The 17319-nt window shown below is 48.7% G+C and overlaps 1 long non-coding RNA gene across 3 annotated transcripts in view; it reads right to left on the bottom strand.

Moving 5' to 3' along the window:
• Positions 1-17319, bottom strand: part of LOC110353763 (uncharacterized) — a 315225-nt gene that overhangs the window by 45309 nt on the left and 252597 nt on the right. The window lies entirely within an intron of this gene.

The following is a 17319-nucleotide window of genomic DNA, read 5'->3' as shown; positions in this document are numbered from 1 at the left end:
CTCCAAAATACTCAGCTTTCCTTTCTGTGAAACACCTCCCATTGCTGAGGGGGTAGCTCTTCTGCTCCCACCTGTCCAATCCCCATAGCATGCACTAGCTAGGTGGGGTGAGGGCTGGGACCACCTTGTTTGTGGCAGCTCCTGGCCCACTAAACATCTTATTTAATCTGCAAAAATACCAAATGAGCTCCCTGTTCTGGAAAAATGAGACTATTGGAGCTGCCCTGGCAAGGCTGCGTGGCAGTATCACATCTCTGTCCTCACAGATGTGGGCTGCAAGCTGACTCTGCTTAGAGAGAACATTAACTACACCTCTTTATTATTGAGAAGAAATTTATTGGAGACATCCCTCCCTCTCTCCAGCTTCTCCTTTACCTTCGCAGAAAAGTAAACATTTAATTTTTTTTGTTGTTAATAGATTTAATGTTCATTTGTCGGTAGCCTAGGGGCAGGAACGCGTGACATTTCAAATAATTGTTGTTTCGGGGGTATCCTCTGGAGGAAAATGCTGCAAAAGTGTGGAGAAGATTTAAGTAAATTACTGTGTCAGCTTCTATTTATTCCTTACATGATTGCCAGAGGCAGGGCTGCGAGATAACCATTAGAGGCCCAGCCATAAAACAGGGAAGCAGAATTTCAAAAAGCCGGAGTGCCATTACTGGAAAGTTAGTGTGTAACATGTTAAATTATCCCCAAAGTAGGGGGAGGTGAGGGGGGGGGGCATGTGTCTAACAGTGAGAAAAAAGGAAAAAAAAAAAAGAGGAAACAGAGGGACTGAGTGAAAGGGATTGCTCCATGGGGAAGGTATGAAAGATTAGATAGACAGACAGACAGACAGAAAGAAGAACAGATGAAGACTAGGGCAGTCCTCGAGCACAGCTCGGAATCTTTGGAGCAGGGTGTTCAGCTCAGGAGTCTTGTCTGAGGGTGTTCACATGGCAGAACCCAGGAAGAGGAACAGCTGGGCACCACATCTGAGACACTTCAAAGCTGTGTGATGACTCAACTGAAGTGGCATGAAGCCACTCCTTTTCCTATAAGCCAGAAAAAGTCATAGACCAGGCAAGTCCAGCTACATCTATGTAAACAGCAAGCAGTTTGGGCCTAGTTCCTTATGGCTCTGTTGCCCTGACATCTCTGGGACACAGCCAAAGCCTCTACAGAGAGTCCAATTTTCTGCCCATTGAGGCTTCTTGGCTGTCTTCTTTACTTTTCACTTTTTGTCTCCAAAAGCTACTTGTAAGACAAACCATCACCCCAATAATGGGGTGTGCCCAGTTCAGTCTGGTGCTAGGCACAGTTCCCATCCAAGCACGACAGCTCAGCTTTGACCTCATATACAGGTACTTGCTCTATCAGGTAAGGTATTTGCACCAAGAAGAAGCAGCAGTGGCAGGAAGAGTTGTAAAAAATACTGCACCTTCAGAAAACTATCCCCAGAACCACAGGGGAGAAGCACAGAGCTAATACACCTCCTGGGAGCTGTTTTCTCCCTGCCTGTTTTTTCTACAAGGGTGTAGGGCAGGGAAGAGAAAAGCTAGACACCAAGATGTTGAATCAGCCCACAGCACAGGCCAGCATGAAGGAGGCATGTCAGGACCCAGGACACATTTCCTTAGTCTCACCTGTCCCATCTTGGCCTTTGTTTGCCTGGCTAATGTGTTAGATTCTTTGAGGTTTGCTATGCGGTGTGTGGAAGCAAGAGACTTGTGGGGAGGCAGGTCCCCACCCAACACAAGCAGCTTCATGGTTTCCCTCATCGGATGTTTCCCACCTGTGGGACAATGGATCGCCCAAAGGAGCAGTGAGCAGCACACGGAGATGCAGCTCTGCTCAAGACTTTGCTGCAAGATGCTGCTCAGCCTGAAAGTGAAACAATTCTGAAAAACAAAAGGAAAGAAGACTTCCAGGCAGGAATGGGAAATGCTCAGGTTTTGACACTGAAACTGACAGAGAGGGACAAGGACATTAGCTACTGGGGGCAGGAGGAGAACCCATGGAGCAGCAGGCAAGTTGCATGCACCATGTGCAGGACTTTTGTTGAAGTGTCCAAGCCAGCAGCATGGCCCCAGGGTCCTTTACTGTAATCAGGCCTGGAGCTGCCAGTGCTCTTGGGGCTCAGCCATCCCTTGGCTCCCCACGCCTACCACTCCTTGTCAGATCCGTTTGTGCTGCTCTGCCCAGTCCCCGCCTGTCCTGCACCAGCCTCCCCATGGCTTCTCTCCGCTCCTGTCCATTCCTCATGCTCCAGAGCTCAGCACTGCCCTCAGACTCATTGCCCAGAAGCTACTTGGTTCTCCTTTTCTTTCACTGTAATTTATTTACATGGTGAAAAACAATTAAGTTCCAAAAAGTCTTATTTATCCCAGAGATCTGGTTTTATCTTCCCTAGCATCACTCTCCATTTCCTTCTGCTCTTGCTTCATTTTTTTTTCTCATTCTTTTGCCCAAGGCAAGCACAGCTGTGTGTGAGCCATGGGGCTAACAAACTCGGGACCAGGGCCCTATAGCCCCGGTCTCTCCAAGCCAACGGCTCTGCTCTCACTTCTCACCCAAGAGGACGGGAGTCCAAGCACATGCTCAACAATAAATAACCAGGGAGAATTTTTTTTTTTTTAATTTTAACGACTCACAAGGAAGACTTGCTGGTTAAATCATTGCTAACTCTCAACCTCCTCAATATTTCTTTGCTAATAGACTTCAGGTTTAATTGAAGGATCTTCTCTGGACTCTGTCTAAGGCACCATTTTCTCTTTAACCCCACCGCTCACAGCCTCACAAAAGCCAATCCATTAAGGGTCTTCATTAGTTTGAGCACCAGCCAACCACCCAAGCGGCAAAGGTCAAACACAGTCACCTGTCACAACATGGCAGTAAAACTACTAATTGTATGGGAACAAATGAGATAAAAAGATGGTACTATTATGCTATTTGATTTATTTTGTTTCCAAAGAGTCATTTAAGTCTAATTTACTTTGCAAGCTATAGAGTGGGCCTGTGTGGCTACAGATACCAGTGTGAGCAAATGTGGGTGTGTACACGCACACAAGTGTGTACCTCTCTCCGTCACATGTGCATATACACACACACACACATACAGGGGTCTGAAATGCAAGTCTGGGGAACCATAAAGTCATGGCACCATAAAGACTTTCATTTAGCTCTTCATGCAGGCAGAACCCCACATCACACTGAGGTGGCTCTGCTGTAGCGGCACAGCCACATCAACCCTACTGCTGCCAGCTCGCTCGGCCACACGCCTTTCCTCAGCATCCCTGATGCCAGGGCAAAGGCTGGGGCAGCCATTGCTGGGTCCCATTTTGGAAGGGCGTCTGCTTTGGAAACCTTTCTGTTTCCCTTTTTGTGCTCAGAAGGAGAAAATGGCCCACATGCCCTCTGGTGGACAAATGCCATTTTGCAGCTCTAGGATCCAAATGGAAAGCTGGAAGTGGCCATATTTGTAGGCACAAAAAGAAGTCATCTCCCCGAGAGGCTTTTAAAAGCTTGCTTGCTTTCCAGCTTGTGCTGGCAATCATGTTCTCAGCACGTCTATGACTGCCAACTGAAAAATAGAAAAAAAACAAAACCCCTAAAATTTCTGAGGCACAAAAAATACAGTCCAGCCTCACTCCTACATTGTAGGTGCCAAATGGCCATCTTCACCAACAGCTTCCATTATCACATGGGGGTGTCATTTTTCCTAGAAGAAGTCATAAAAGGTACTTATTGTGGAATAAAGATCTTCTTGGTCAAATACAGAACCTAATCTCAGGCCGTGTAGTAACCCTTCAGCACATCAGACATGATCAGGACAAAAATTTCCATGGCCTTCAAAAGATTCTGAATGCTGATTGCAACCCTGATATTGAACACAGATCACTAGAAATTCTATGAGTAGAGTGGAAACATTCATTTCAGAGAACAAATCTCTCATGCATTAGGATCAACTCTTTCAGTGCAATGGAGGGAAGCAAACATGGGACCACCAGCTCTTGCAATATACAAATGCATGGAGACGTAACCAGCCTGTAGCAATGACAGACCTTCCTCCTGCACATCCAACAGTGTGGTATGATACATGGCCAGACTTCACAAATAGAGTTGTTGGGAAATGGGAATATTTCCACAAAGGTGGCAATGTCATTTATGTTTTTCTTTAAAGTTTTTCAACCATCTCTGTTCATCAAGGATGCATGCAGATCATCAGAATCAATACTTCTTACTACATCTCATAGGCAATACACACAGTGACAGAGGAAAAATATTCACTAGAAACATTTCAGAGCATTATGAAGGCTATTTTTAAACATCTATTTGCACAGGCAAGCACTTTACTTACTATAAACCCAAGTGAACGGAGGCAAAGAAAACTAACACAGGGAATAAAGAGTGGACAGATGGTTTCTGGGTGAACATAGCTGAGGAAAGAACCGGGGGAAGATGAAGGCAGGTAGTTGCACTGTCACTTCCAGTGCTCACATCTGCAAGGACCACACAGTTGAAAATACAGCTAGGATACTGGTGAGATCTGGCTGTAGGAGGATGCCAGTCCCCTTTTCAAGAAGTCAGAACATTTCTGCACACTTCTGGCTCCCTCGGCAGTGTTGGCCCTGTATGGCCCAGCCTTTCAGACATGGCTGCTTCTCAGGGAAGAGCCAGGGTCACGCCTGTCAGCCTCTATCAAACGTATGCTTGTGTTCACTCCAGCAAGCAGATTAGGGAGACTTAACTTGTTCTTGGCATTATGGGAGACCACATGGGCATCTGTGAAACATGAAAAGCAATATATGCCCCCCCCTCCTGCTCTGGCGCTCCGAAGGTGCAGAGATCTTCTTGGCTCATGTTGTCCATTCCTGCTGAAAACAGGGAGAAGCCTGATTGCAGCTTCCTGTGCCAATGGTGAGCATTCAGACTAGCCAAAACTGTCATTAGCGACCTGGGTCACATCAGCTGTGCTTCTGCTCCCTTTATTCTTCATCTTCTTTTCTCAGCTTGTCCCTGACCCCTTTCTCCTCACCTCCCCACTTTCACTTTGTTCCCATCTGACTTCCCACCATACTACGCTGGTATCTTCAGCAGTCATCACCGTGTCACAGAGGATCCCACCAGTCCGAACTCATTAGGGCTAACTCATGTTAGCCCTTAGCTAACAAAGGGCTCATGAGAAAAACATATTCCCTCAGCCTGTATTTAGACAAAGACATTTCCTATCATGGGTGAGAAACAGACTCCCCCAAGTTTGTGACGCATCATCACAGCTATCAGCAGGACCCCACAGCGGAGCTGATTTCTGGGAAAAAGGGAAAATTAGAAGTTTTTCACTAGCGGTGAGTCATTTGCGCTATGTAAATGTATCCAACCAGCTCTAAAAGGGCTCCAGAACTGGAAGAGAAGGGGTGATGGATGAAAAGAGCATTAAAACATTTTCCCTTTTTTTTGTCATTCAAAGGTTAAATTTCAATTCACCTTTTCTTCTATCAAAATTCAAAAAAGAATAAACCATGCAGGGCTTTCTGAGACTTCTTTTCCCCATTCCCCAGATATTCCCCTAATAGGAGAGGGTAAGCAGCATTTCACAGCTCCAGTGGAGTCCAAATTAGTTTTTCTGGCAACCAAACGCAGTGTCTCCTCCACTATGCACGCGTGCGCACACACACACACACATCGCTGCCTACAGCATTAACAGATCCTGCCTGAAGTGCAAAGCCAAGGAACCAAAAGGATGCAATGCCAGAATTAAAACTGCCTTGTAGTGTTAAAGCCCCCAGACAAACATTGCATTCTGGTATAAGATTCAATTATGCAACCATATTTCCAAGGAAGTGTGTCTTTAATCTAGGGCTTAGGATGGTGTTCCCTTAATAAGAGGCTCTGCCCTTGTTTTATTTTCTCTTTGTTCACTGTTAGGTGCTATGTACTATGCTCACTGCTGAGACCTTATTCTGAAGACAGACCTGTAGCTTTCTTTCTCCTGTGCTTTTTTTCTGGTGTTCATCACAGGAATGGCTAACTGCTTTTCTCAGTTGAACCCATTTATCTTCCAAAAATGGGACTTGTTATTTCCATTGTAGAGACAAGAAACTCAGGCACACAGGAATGAAGGTCCAAAGGAATCTCGTTCATTTTGGAGCCCCCTTATATTTTCAGCATACATAGCCCAGCCTGTGCAAGTACCACCATCCCCATTACACTCAGCAGTGACCTCTCTGAATCGGAGCCATATCTTAGGATGAAGCAAGGGAAAACATGACCCTAAAAAATAGTGAATTATTACCGGGGCAAAGTAAATTCCAACATCTCTTTGGAACTCCCCTTTGAATAACGATGAGATGAGCATTTCTTCTCCAGCAGGACCCTGACTCATTGCAGGTTCTGTAAGTAAAGAGGCAGAGGTCCTACAGACAAACATCTTTCTCCCTGCTCCACTCCTATGCACATCCAGATTGAGCAGTGAAAAAGACAGCAAGCCTATTTAAAATGTTTGTAATCAAAGACTTGTCTATAAGAAATTCAGAGAGAGAGGCCTGGCAGAAGTTAACAGATCTTCACCACAATGCTGACTGCAATGTGAAAAAAAAATTCTCTCTTAATACTGTTGTGCCTATCTTTATTCTGTGGATGATGAGAAAGAAGACATTCTTAGCCCAGTAAAATTTCTTCCAAAATGTAAGAAAACTACATACTGCCCTCCATACACACAAAAAAATATTCCAAACTGAAAGAAAAAAGACCAGGCACCACACTGTCAAGAATAATTGGCTGTGCAAACACAATTTAGGAGGCAGCAGATTTGCAGAACAGTATCTTGGAGTGATGATGAATCACATCCATGAGTCAAGTGTGTCAAGCTTTTCAGGAAAAAAAGCATTTAAGGCACCAGGATTATGAATAGCAGTGTCCTTTGCAAAACTCATGAATTACTCTTCCCACTGTAACCTGTCCTAGAAAGGCCTTCTTTGGTGGGCTGCTTTCCATCTGGGACAATTTAGGCAACATGCACATTTACTTAGGCCTTTGAGTCCTGAGGAGTGGCAAACAAATGATCAGACATCTGTAAAGATGAGATTGGAGGGGAGACCAAAAGAACTGGAACTGTGTAGTTGAAGAAGAGACTGAGGAGAGAGATGGCTGCAGTTTGCTAATAGCTGGGAGCAGGAAGGAATGTTTTGTTTTTTTTCATGTCACTGACAGATACATGAAAGAACTCCTGGGCTTAGACTGCAACAACAACAACAGATTTACTTTGGACATTAGGAAGAATGCTGGAGGAGTAAGTACTGCCATGGATTTGCCAGGAGAGAGAAGGGTGACATCACTGGAGGTTTCTAAGGACAGATTAGGCAAACATCTGTCCGAATTGCTTAGGAAACAGGGAACTTTCATGGGAGCAGAGGTACAGGCTGAAGTTCTCCTGAATAAAGCCCAGTCCTCTTTAATTTCCAATACTGTGATCCAGAGTGGGGGGGATGCTTGTTCTGCTCCGAGAAACCAGTAACACGACGTTCTTGAACAGGACATTTCCCTCAACGATATAAGTGAGTGAATAAATGCACAGCGTCAACTGAACAAACACAAGCTATGAGGCGGCGTGGTCAGCGTTTGACAAAAAAAATAAGTAAATAAAAAAAAAAAAAAAAAAAAAAAAAAAAAACAGGGGTTGACAAGGGGAGGCTGGGGCCCCTCCAGCCCGCCCTAAGAGCTCCAAGAAGCTCCTTCAGCACCAAGGAGAGCGGCCACCTCCAGCCTTCAGCCTCCAGGCCCGGGATCCTGCCCATCACCATATCACCAGCAGGGCCTGCATTTCGGCTGGCCTGCCTCACTCACCTCTGCTGAAATCTCTTCCGAGGAAGCACTTAAATCCAACGAGCAGAACTCTAAGCCACAGGTTAAGCTTTAGCACGCCTTGCTACCTCAGGAAGAAAACAGGTAGCTCCACGCTGCTGAGAGGGAATGCCCTAACATGCTTGGATCCCACTGTCATGGCAGCAGGTCATTAACCAAGCTAGTTAAGCAGCTCACCAGTTTGCTGGCCATCCTGCCAGCCAGAAAACCAGCTTGTTCCTTGGGCAGTCAGATGATTATGTTTCACGTTTTCAAATCACCCCTAACAAGCAGGAACTAATTAATGCCCGTAACACCCCAAAGAGCTCTGAATGCTTACTTCCCTCTTGCAGCTAAGGAAACTGAGGCAGAGAGCTTTGCCCCAGGCTACAAAACCCAGTCAGAGCAAAGGAAGAGCTACAGGAAACTCCTGATTCCCAGCCCTGTGTTCACCCCAGTCCCCAGGAAACACATGAAGGATGCCTCTACCATAAGATGAAGCTACCAGCAACCACCAAATCATCAACTAAACCATCAGTCAGCCTAATAATTAGCCAATTCATTAGCAACCACCCAAAGCAGATCCATTCACTCAGGGCTCCATCTAACACTGTACTAGCAGAAAAGCTGGATGGGGGAACCTAAACAAAGAACAAAACAGCAGAGCTTTACCAAGGGCCAGGCCCTGGCCAACACACAAGTCAGGAGGAGCAGCCAGCTCTGGTGCCTGGCACTGCGGCCGAGTTTCTCAGAGGCTGATGCACGCAGACCCACGTTTTCAGGTCCTGAAGCAGGAGAGGATCCTCTGGCCAGAGAAGGGGACAACAGGAAAGCCAGCCCAGAACCTGAGTCCCAGCACACTTTCCAGTGGCCAGGGGCAATGCACAGCCTCCTCTGGGCACAGGGAGCAAAGTTTCACCTGCGCTTCTGCAAACTGCTCCTGAGTGGTACACTTCCAGTGTAGAGCTTGTAAAAAAGGAACCTGTCTTTATCGCACAGGGCTTGGTGTATGAGCTGCCTTCCTTTTCAAGCCCTTCCTATTAGATCCATTTTCCCACCTGGAAAGTAGCAGAGAGAGGGTCCCCACTGCACCAGCAGGGACACAGAAATACCGACAGCAGGCAGGGCACCTCCCAGCAGAAAACGGGGTGAAGCAGGAAAGGCTGGGCACTGCAATTCAGGGTGCCCGGCACCAAGGGCCCAGCATTACTCACCGAAGCACTCTGGAGGCAGAGAGCAGCTACAGTGAAAAATCACAAGATCTTTACGCATGGGAAAGGTTTTCTTTGCAGGTAAAGCTCTCCAAGTGAAGCACCTAGAGATATTTTATGGAGAACAAGGACTGTTATTGTTGTTGTTACCTAATGCAATTATTATATGCGGGTTCACAAGGGGAAAAAATAGTTATATCTTTAGAACCACTCTATTAGCTAGCCAAGAGCTCTCAAATATCCAACTAAAGATTTTTGGTTAATATGGTTAACTAAAAATCTGTTTAGCATGGAATAAAAAGAAAAAAAAAAATAAAAAGCAGTTACATTTATATTTAAAGCTACTTTAGGCATTGAGCCCATGCAATCAAAGAATGAAAGATTAATTTGTAGGAAGCACCAGGAAAAGAGAAGTTTTGAATCCTGGAAAAAATGTGTATGGAAAAAAATGGTTATCTTTATGTAAATTTTTCTTCAATATTTGAGGGATTTCAGTACAAATTCCTTCCATGGAAAAATAAAATAAAATAAAAATCACTTGATCTCCTGAAAAACCAAGGCCACACCAGCAGTAGCCTTTCAGGACAGAGCAGAGAGTATGATGTTGTACATATTTGTCTCCCTCATACTGAAAATCAGAGTGACATTTTCCAAGAGCTTGTTGCAAAAAGATACTTCCTGCACAAATTAACATAAACAATTATTTTCCTCCTTCCAAAACAAAATATTTTCTTCAAGCATGTTGATCAGCCTTGAAGATGCAAGCTGAGGCTCCTAAAAGATGATGCAACTGTGCCCTAACTGCTTGCAGTCCCTAGCTGAGCTCTGCAACCCACTTTTAGCCTCTGCCTTGCAGAGTGGTGGTGTAAAGGTGGGAGGCACTGGTTCCTGCTGCCTGGGGCAGGCTGCAAGTGGGGCTCCCGAGCGGCTCCGTGGGCTCAGCAGAAGGGAGATAACTCCTTACACTGAGATGCACTTGCAACAGTGACACCAAGTATTTGCTTTAGGCTTACCCCTCATGCTAATGCCATTAAAATGGTGTGGCTCAGCAGTTCCCAAAGGGATTATCACGAGCCTCCATTTGAGGAGCTCCTCATCTGACTGGCCCCTGAGCTGCAACTTGATCTGCAGAATGGGTGTCAGGCTCGCCAAGTGCCAAGCGGGGTCACCCCCACTCTCAAACCACTTCTCCTTATGGAAAATCCTCAGCCTCTGTTGCAGAAGACGGTGAAAAAATACTGATACGGATTCCCTCCCCTCTCCAGTCCCACGGGAAGCCCAGCAGAGCCCCTGCATCCCCAAGGCCCACAGAGCCGCTTGTCCACAGTGCACGAGGAGCAGGCTCGTAGGGAGGCCAAGAAGCATGAAGTGGCCTCCTGCAGCAGAAAAACCTGTGTGAGGATATGTGAAAAATAACCCTGACTTGCTAATCCTAGCTGTGAGCAAACAATTAGCAGGAAGCAGAGGCAAACAGGAAAGCTGATTTAATTATGTGACACTGATACAGCCAGTGAACTGAGGGGAGGGAAGGGGGGAGGTGTGGGGGGGGCTGGGGATGTGGGGTCAAAACAGTTTGTAAAAATCTGTTTCACAAAAGCTGTTGTTCCCCTCGGGGCAGAGAGAGATTACCGTGGCTCAGTGTCTATCAAACACGGGAAGAGAATAGGGCCAGGGGCAATGAGACAGCTTCCGAGTATGAAGGGCCCTTCTTCTTCTCCGCAGCAACCAGCAGCCTGCCAAAGAATTCCTGTAAGCTCTCGGCGGCTTTGTGTGCCTGCCCGGGCTGTGGGGAGCACTGCAGCAGGCCTGCCTATTGTCGGCAGGGCTCAAAGGGAGCAGGGCAGAGAAAAGGGGAGCTGGGGGGAGGAAGAGGGCTTAAGGGGGCTTGTTGTTATCAAAGCCGCAGAGGTTATTGTGCCGGAGCAGAACCACGCTGCTTCTGAGCCCCTTCAGTGTGGCTGTTAATGGAGGCGCTGCGGGCAGGCCGAGGGTGGGATGTGCTCCCCATCAGCTCGCCGGGCTCTCCCTCTGCCCGCACCGTGCCCGCTCGCTGCCTCCAGCTTGGGGTGGGTGTGAGCAGGGGCGGCAGGCAGCCCTGCACCCCGCAGCCCCCTACCCACCAGCACCCAGCCGCCCTCTGGCTCCCAGCGATGCACCTGCCATGGGCACAGCCAGACGTACACACAGCACCAGCCCGGCCACGGGCACCTCCCGGCCACCCATGGGTTCGGAGAGAAGCACGCACACATCCGGATCTGCAGAGACATCTCATTGCTGAAGGCATCCACAGCTGGACATACAGACACACCTGGGGGCTCACACATGTCCCCCCAACACCTGCGTGCAAGCCCTTATCGCAAACGCCCGTATAAACACGCAGAGTTGGGCAAAGCCACGCACGGCAGCACAGCAGCACGCCTTCCTGGGCTTGCACCATGCCACGCATCCACTTCCCTCACCTTGGCCCTGCATTTGCCTTGGGAAAGCCTCAGGTCGCTGCCTCACAGACCACGAGCTCACAGTAGAGCTAGCAGAAGGGATGCTAAGCCACGCTGCTTTCAAAGCTTCATCTGCACCAGAGGACAGAAGAAGCTGAAGGCCCTGGGAAGTGAGAGCCTCAGGAAAGGACTGGTGAGCAGAGGACAGCTGGCAGCTCTGTAAATGCCATTGCAGTGCGTTGTGCACTAAGAGCTTCCCCAAAGGCTGCTCCAAACACCCTCCAAAGACCCCGACAGAATGGACGAAGGGCTTGGTGCTGAAACTGGGACACGTCTTCAGGGCTGAGAGAACCGGGGTGAGCAGCAGCAGGAGCCGGGTGCCAGCTCAAACCCCGGCCTGACTCAGATGGGGACAACTGGGCATTGGCAGGAGGTGTTCCCAAAGCCCAGCACGAGTCCCACAGGCACCATGTGGGATCCATCCAGCCTCCTGCTGTAGGAACCAAGCCACCACACTTAAAAGCACAAAAGAAACTTGTCATGGGGATCGGAGCCTCCACCTACTTTATTCCATACGGCCTTGCCCAGGGGACATACCGGCTGAAGCCAAGAGCTTCACAGAAGTGGGAAATCCCCAGAGCCTGGCCACTTCTCATGGTAAGTTTGGCTGTAGAAGGAAATATCTCTGAAAGAGCTCAGCAAAGCCTCCATTCTTCTGGACCAGGAAATTTTCTTTCCTCTCACATCACCCACCTTGCCTCACAGCGGCCAAACCCACATCTGCCCACAGGTCTGGTGGAAACAGCCTTCACCTGCCAGCAGGGAGCCGGCACCTCACCCAGCACCCAGACCTTCTCCTGTCCCAGGGTGCCCCCATCTGTGCTCCTGGAGAGACTTTGACGCACCACCTCGCCCTGCCCGGGCGAGCACCAACCCCAACAAACACCCAGGTGCACACACGCGAGGTGAGGCCAACGCAGCCGCTCGTGGCTCCTTCTCCCAGCCCAGGCCTCATCCCTTCTCCTCCCGCAGCCACCCCAGGCCAGGCTGGGCAGGGAGAGGAGCAGGGGAGGAGGAGGGGGTACCCCGAGATGGGGAGCAGCGGCATCCCCCAGCCCTGGCAAGAAAATAGGGGGGCCAAGGCGGCGGGGGAGGGGACGGAGGCGAGGCAGGGAGGGCTTCTCATTGTGAGGGAAATTTTATTTTTAACAGATGCTAAGGCAGATGGCACAGAATTAACAGAAAATGGGAGAGGAAAAAAGAGGAAGAACATTACTGGCTCCAGAGAGAGTGGACATTAAAAAAATAAAGAATAAGGGAATGAAAACAAGTTTAAGTACTCTCTCCAGAGGAGGGGGGGAGGGAAAGCGTGAGGCAGAGCAGGGACGAAGCAGCGTGATAATAACCAAAGGCGTGAAATTGCAAAAGTAAAATTTGTGGCACTCGGGAGGGGCTGATAAGGCCCCAGCTTCATTGCAAAACTCACTCAGAAATTACTGATGTGATGTTTTAGCCTTTATCATTAATAATAATCGAGAGTGGGGAGCGGGGTGGGGGCGCCTGAAACAAAGAGGGAGAGAAATCGTGCGAGCATCAGAAACCTGGGGAGGGAGGCAGAGGCGGGAGCTGGGGGAGAGGAGGGGTGGGGGAGAGGACCAAAGAGGGGTTCAAATGAGGGAGAAGAGGGACAAGAAGGGAAGGGAAAGGTGGAGAAAAAAAAAAAAAAAAAAAGGAAAGGAAGCAATAACAGCCAAAATAAAAAATAGGAGGAGGAAAGCGATGGAGGAGGAAGGTTAAAGAACACAAGGAGAACAAAGGGAAAGACAGGCAAAGAGGAGTTTGGGAAGAAAACGCCAAAAAGTGAGCGGGGTGAATGAATGAGAGGTGAGAGTGAATGAATGGAGAAATGACAGCAGAGATGAAATAGCGGGAGCAGACAGACTGCAGGACAGGGAGCGAGAGGGGGGAGACAAAGAGATATGGCCCTGCCACTCTCCTCCCAAATTAATCGCGGATACATCAACCCGAGCCACTAAAACAGAGCTATTATGAATGGGTTAGTCACAGGTGGAGTTAAAGGCCTACAGAGGGATATTAGCCAAAATTGAGTGGCTTTTAATTTCTTTCTAACGAGAGATTGTGGCTGGGGAGCCAGACACTGCCTCGGCTCGGCTAGGCCTGCAGGCAGCGACACACAGGCGCCGGCAGCTCCCCGCCGCCGCGCGAAGCCAGGCGCGAGCTGACCTGTGCCGTACGCGCAGCGAGGTGGAAACGGCGCACGGAGCCCACCCGCCTGCTCCGCGGGACGAGGTGGCACAGCCACACAGGGGACAGAGCCGGCTGGGACCCCCTGGGCTGCTCTGCCACTGCCGTGTCCCCACGCTGGGCTGTGCCGATGGATGGATGTGGCTCCAGAGCATCGCGGCCCGTCAGTGGGCTGGGGGATTCGCGGTGCCCGTTGGGGTCCTGCCGTTACCGGGAGGAAGTTCCCCTGGAACCGCAGCCGGCTCATTGCCCTCCTGGAGAGAGCGGGGAGCTTCGACACAAGACCGGGACATCTGGGTTCTATTTCTGGCTCTGCTGTTGGCAATTCACCACATTTCTCCGTTTTCCCATCTGCTATCTGGGAATAATGCAGTATTGTTAAAACTGAGCACTTAAAAATGATGAATCAGACCGTCTCCCCGTTCTGAAACCATGACATTGGTTTCAAAAATTGTGACACCTTCAAGAAGGATCAGGCCAGATGGAGGAGGGCTCATGCAGCTCCTGAGAACCCCGTCTGTGGGGCTCCTGTTTTCACGCTTGTCTCCACAGCTGTAAGGCTTAGGAACAGGTTTTTCCCTTTTCCTGAGCTTAAAGCTCACAGCTCATCTTGCCACATGATGTTGGGATGGTGCAAAAAATAAATAAATAAAATCTCTAGAACCGGCAATACGAAGTAACACAAATGTTTTGCCTCTAGAGCCATGGGCAGATTTTCCATGAAAGCCTCTTCCTTCCCAAAGTATCGATTACAACCAAAGAGAGGGGTCACTTTTAACAGCTCTTTCCCCCTGAAGCATTTTTGGAGAGCGGAGAAAAAAAAGAACACAAAAAAAGTTGTGGAACCTGGCAACATCCAGCTCTGACATTTTCTAAACAAAAACATTTGCTTTATGATTGAAAATGACTTTTCATTTTTAAGTTCTAGACCATTTAGGTTTAAAAGAGGCTTTGAAATGGTAAAAAATTGCACTGGGAACAAAATATTTCACTTGATCTGATCCAAAATTTGAGGGCTGGGGTGTAGGGAGTGGGAGATAGAATCAGGATGAGAATTACATTGTTCTTTTGCAAAAGCATTATGTATTTTGATATCTTAGCTCATTTTGGAGCAGAAGTAAGTGCAGTTCACAAATTCTCATAGAAAAAAAAAATAAAAAATCTGTACTTATTTCATCCTATTACCCATATGATCCAGCCTAAATAAACCTGCCACATGCTTTCATCTCACTGCTGTTTGAGTACTTGCACTTCTTACCCTTTTCCAAGCCGAACCCGAACTCGCTTGTGATAGCTGTGGAAGCCGCTCAGGAGTGGATGGGCTTTCAGGTGAGAGACACAACCCAGATGAGCTGGAAAGCACACGTGGTCTCGAAGCCAACAGAAACACTTTTGGAGATGGATGTGAAGTCAGAAGGATGCACTCCTGCAAACTGGGGTGAGCTCACAGGACAGTGACACAGATGCTCAGCGGTACGTGGGTTTGTACAGGTGGTGCTGTTTATGCAACATGTATTGTACATGTGCTAATGCACAGCACCCTGCAGAAGCTGCTCGTAATGCGTGGAACGTCATGTGAAATCTGGTAACAACAGCCATGTCTAATGAGGAGGATTCACATCTGGAAATCACCTGCTAACTCATCTGAGAAGAATTCATAAACTTGAGAGACAGCCAATCTTAGCGGGGAGGTAAATCTCTATCGCCTGTCTGGATCATCCTGACACTCAGATGCAGAAACTTTATCCTTCTAATGAAAGAGCCTGCTCAGAGATGGGAGGCTCTTCCCGTGAGGGTGTCACCCTTCGCTGGGAGCAGAGGACCCAGAGGCAGGCTGCTGGGTTCCAGCCTCAGCTCAGCTTCAGCACCTTGCCTCCAGCTCCATCGGAAAACAAGAGCAGCTGCCAGGTGCATTTGGCTTGGGGCTTTCATTCATTTAAAACACTGTCAGTCTACCTTTCTTTCAAAGGCACGAGAGAAGTACAGGGAACTGCCATGTGCATTTTTCTCTTAGTCGAACAGTGAGTTGGACTGGGAGAGGTGGGCAGTGCTGGAATCCAGCTTGCCCATCTGCTGAACCTCCTCCACGTCTACAAGGACAAGAATCTCTTTTCTACCCATCAGGGAAACAGTCTCATGGCATGACGTTCAGCCTCTGGGGAGGATTTTCTCGCTCTGAGATGGGAGGCCTCTAAGAATACCCTTATAGTAGGCAGCAAAGCAATGCCCTAACATGATAACACCCTGGTGGGCAGAGGAAAGCAGGCCTAAGTGATCAGAGCACGTGGAGAGCACACAACAAACAGACCGGAGTGGGACAGAGCCCCAGAAACCAAGCAGAGAACAATGCCAGCATACTCCTCACTTACCAACCCTGAATTTCCACGTGAGGGTTTTCCAGCCCACTTAAGCAGGAGTGCTGGATGAGAGTCTGCGTTTCCTGTTGATATTCTTCTTCTGTCGGCATGGCGCAAGGACCATTCCCCTGTCAGGAAAGCCTTTTTCTGTGTGCCCCGTTCCCCCCCAGGTTGCCAGCTGAGGCCGCTCCCTGGAGAGCTACACTCCTCCCCGAGTCTATTAAAGCTCAATTACCGGGGGCTGAGTGGCCTCGTTGTCTGGCAAAGGGAGGCAGGATGCTCCTCTCCCTCCCAGGGTCGGGGCTGCTTTACCAGCCCAGCCGGCTCGCCTCTCTGTATCAATTTAATAAGATCAAATCAAGTACAAGAGGGGAGGGGAGGGTGGCAGCGAGAGGAAAAGCTGCAAGAAGGCCACTCTGAAAGCTGCCCATGCCTGTCTAGGCAAGGCGGGCTGGCCTGCTGATGACAAAGGGTGTGCTACTGATTTATGCCACAGGCACAAAGGAGCCATCCTGATTTACACCAGCAGGGACATCCTGGCCCTCCTGGCCCACCAGCATTTCCCCGTGCCAGCCCAGCGTGGCATCTGATCCAGTGGTGCTTCCCAGGGACCAAACCCACTCTCTCCTACATGCTCCATTTCCATTCTGCTGCCACACTGCTCCCCAGGAGGTTTTGCATCTCCAGCAGTCAAGTCCTGGCCTTCCCCACACACTGGCAGAGAGCCGTCATCAACGCCAACACAGAAGTTTCTATCAGGGATAAATAGCTTCCCTCCCACCTACACCCTCGCTCCTTGGATGTGTCTTCTGGGGTCTACGTCCACAGACGGAATTGCACAAATAGATCAGTCACAGAGATAGCAGTCGTGTTTCATTTGTTACTGAGAATCCTTATGGGCAAAGAAAATAAGAGAGGCTGAAAAAAAATGTAAAAGCATTTATTTCGCCCTCATCCCTTAAGGACCCATGTTTTCCAAAGCTGCTTACATCAGTGAAGAAGGTGGGGGTGAGGGAAAGGAGGACACACTCGTCTGCTGAAGGTCTAACTTCAGTTTAGTTTGTCTCCAGCATGGTCCACAGGACTTTGAATGTCACACAGACAGCAAGAGGCAAAACCCTCTGGAAAACATCCTTTATCCTCATCCCACACTGGGGAAACTGAGGCAGAGAAGAAGCCTGGCAGCCATTTACATCTCTCAGAGATGCGCCTGAGAACCAGAGACAG

This window comes from Anas platyrhynchos, chromosome 6, assembly GCF_047663525.1.
Source record: "Anas platyrhynchos isolate ZD024472 breed Pekin duck chromosome 6, IASCAAS_PekinDuck_T2T, whole genome shotgun sequence".
NCBI classification, from domain to species: Eukaryota; Metazoa; Chordata; class Aves; order Anseriformes; family Anatidae; genus Anas; species Anas platyrhynchos.
This window is presented reverse-complemented; position numbering and strand designations above follow the sequence as displayed.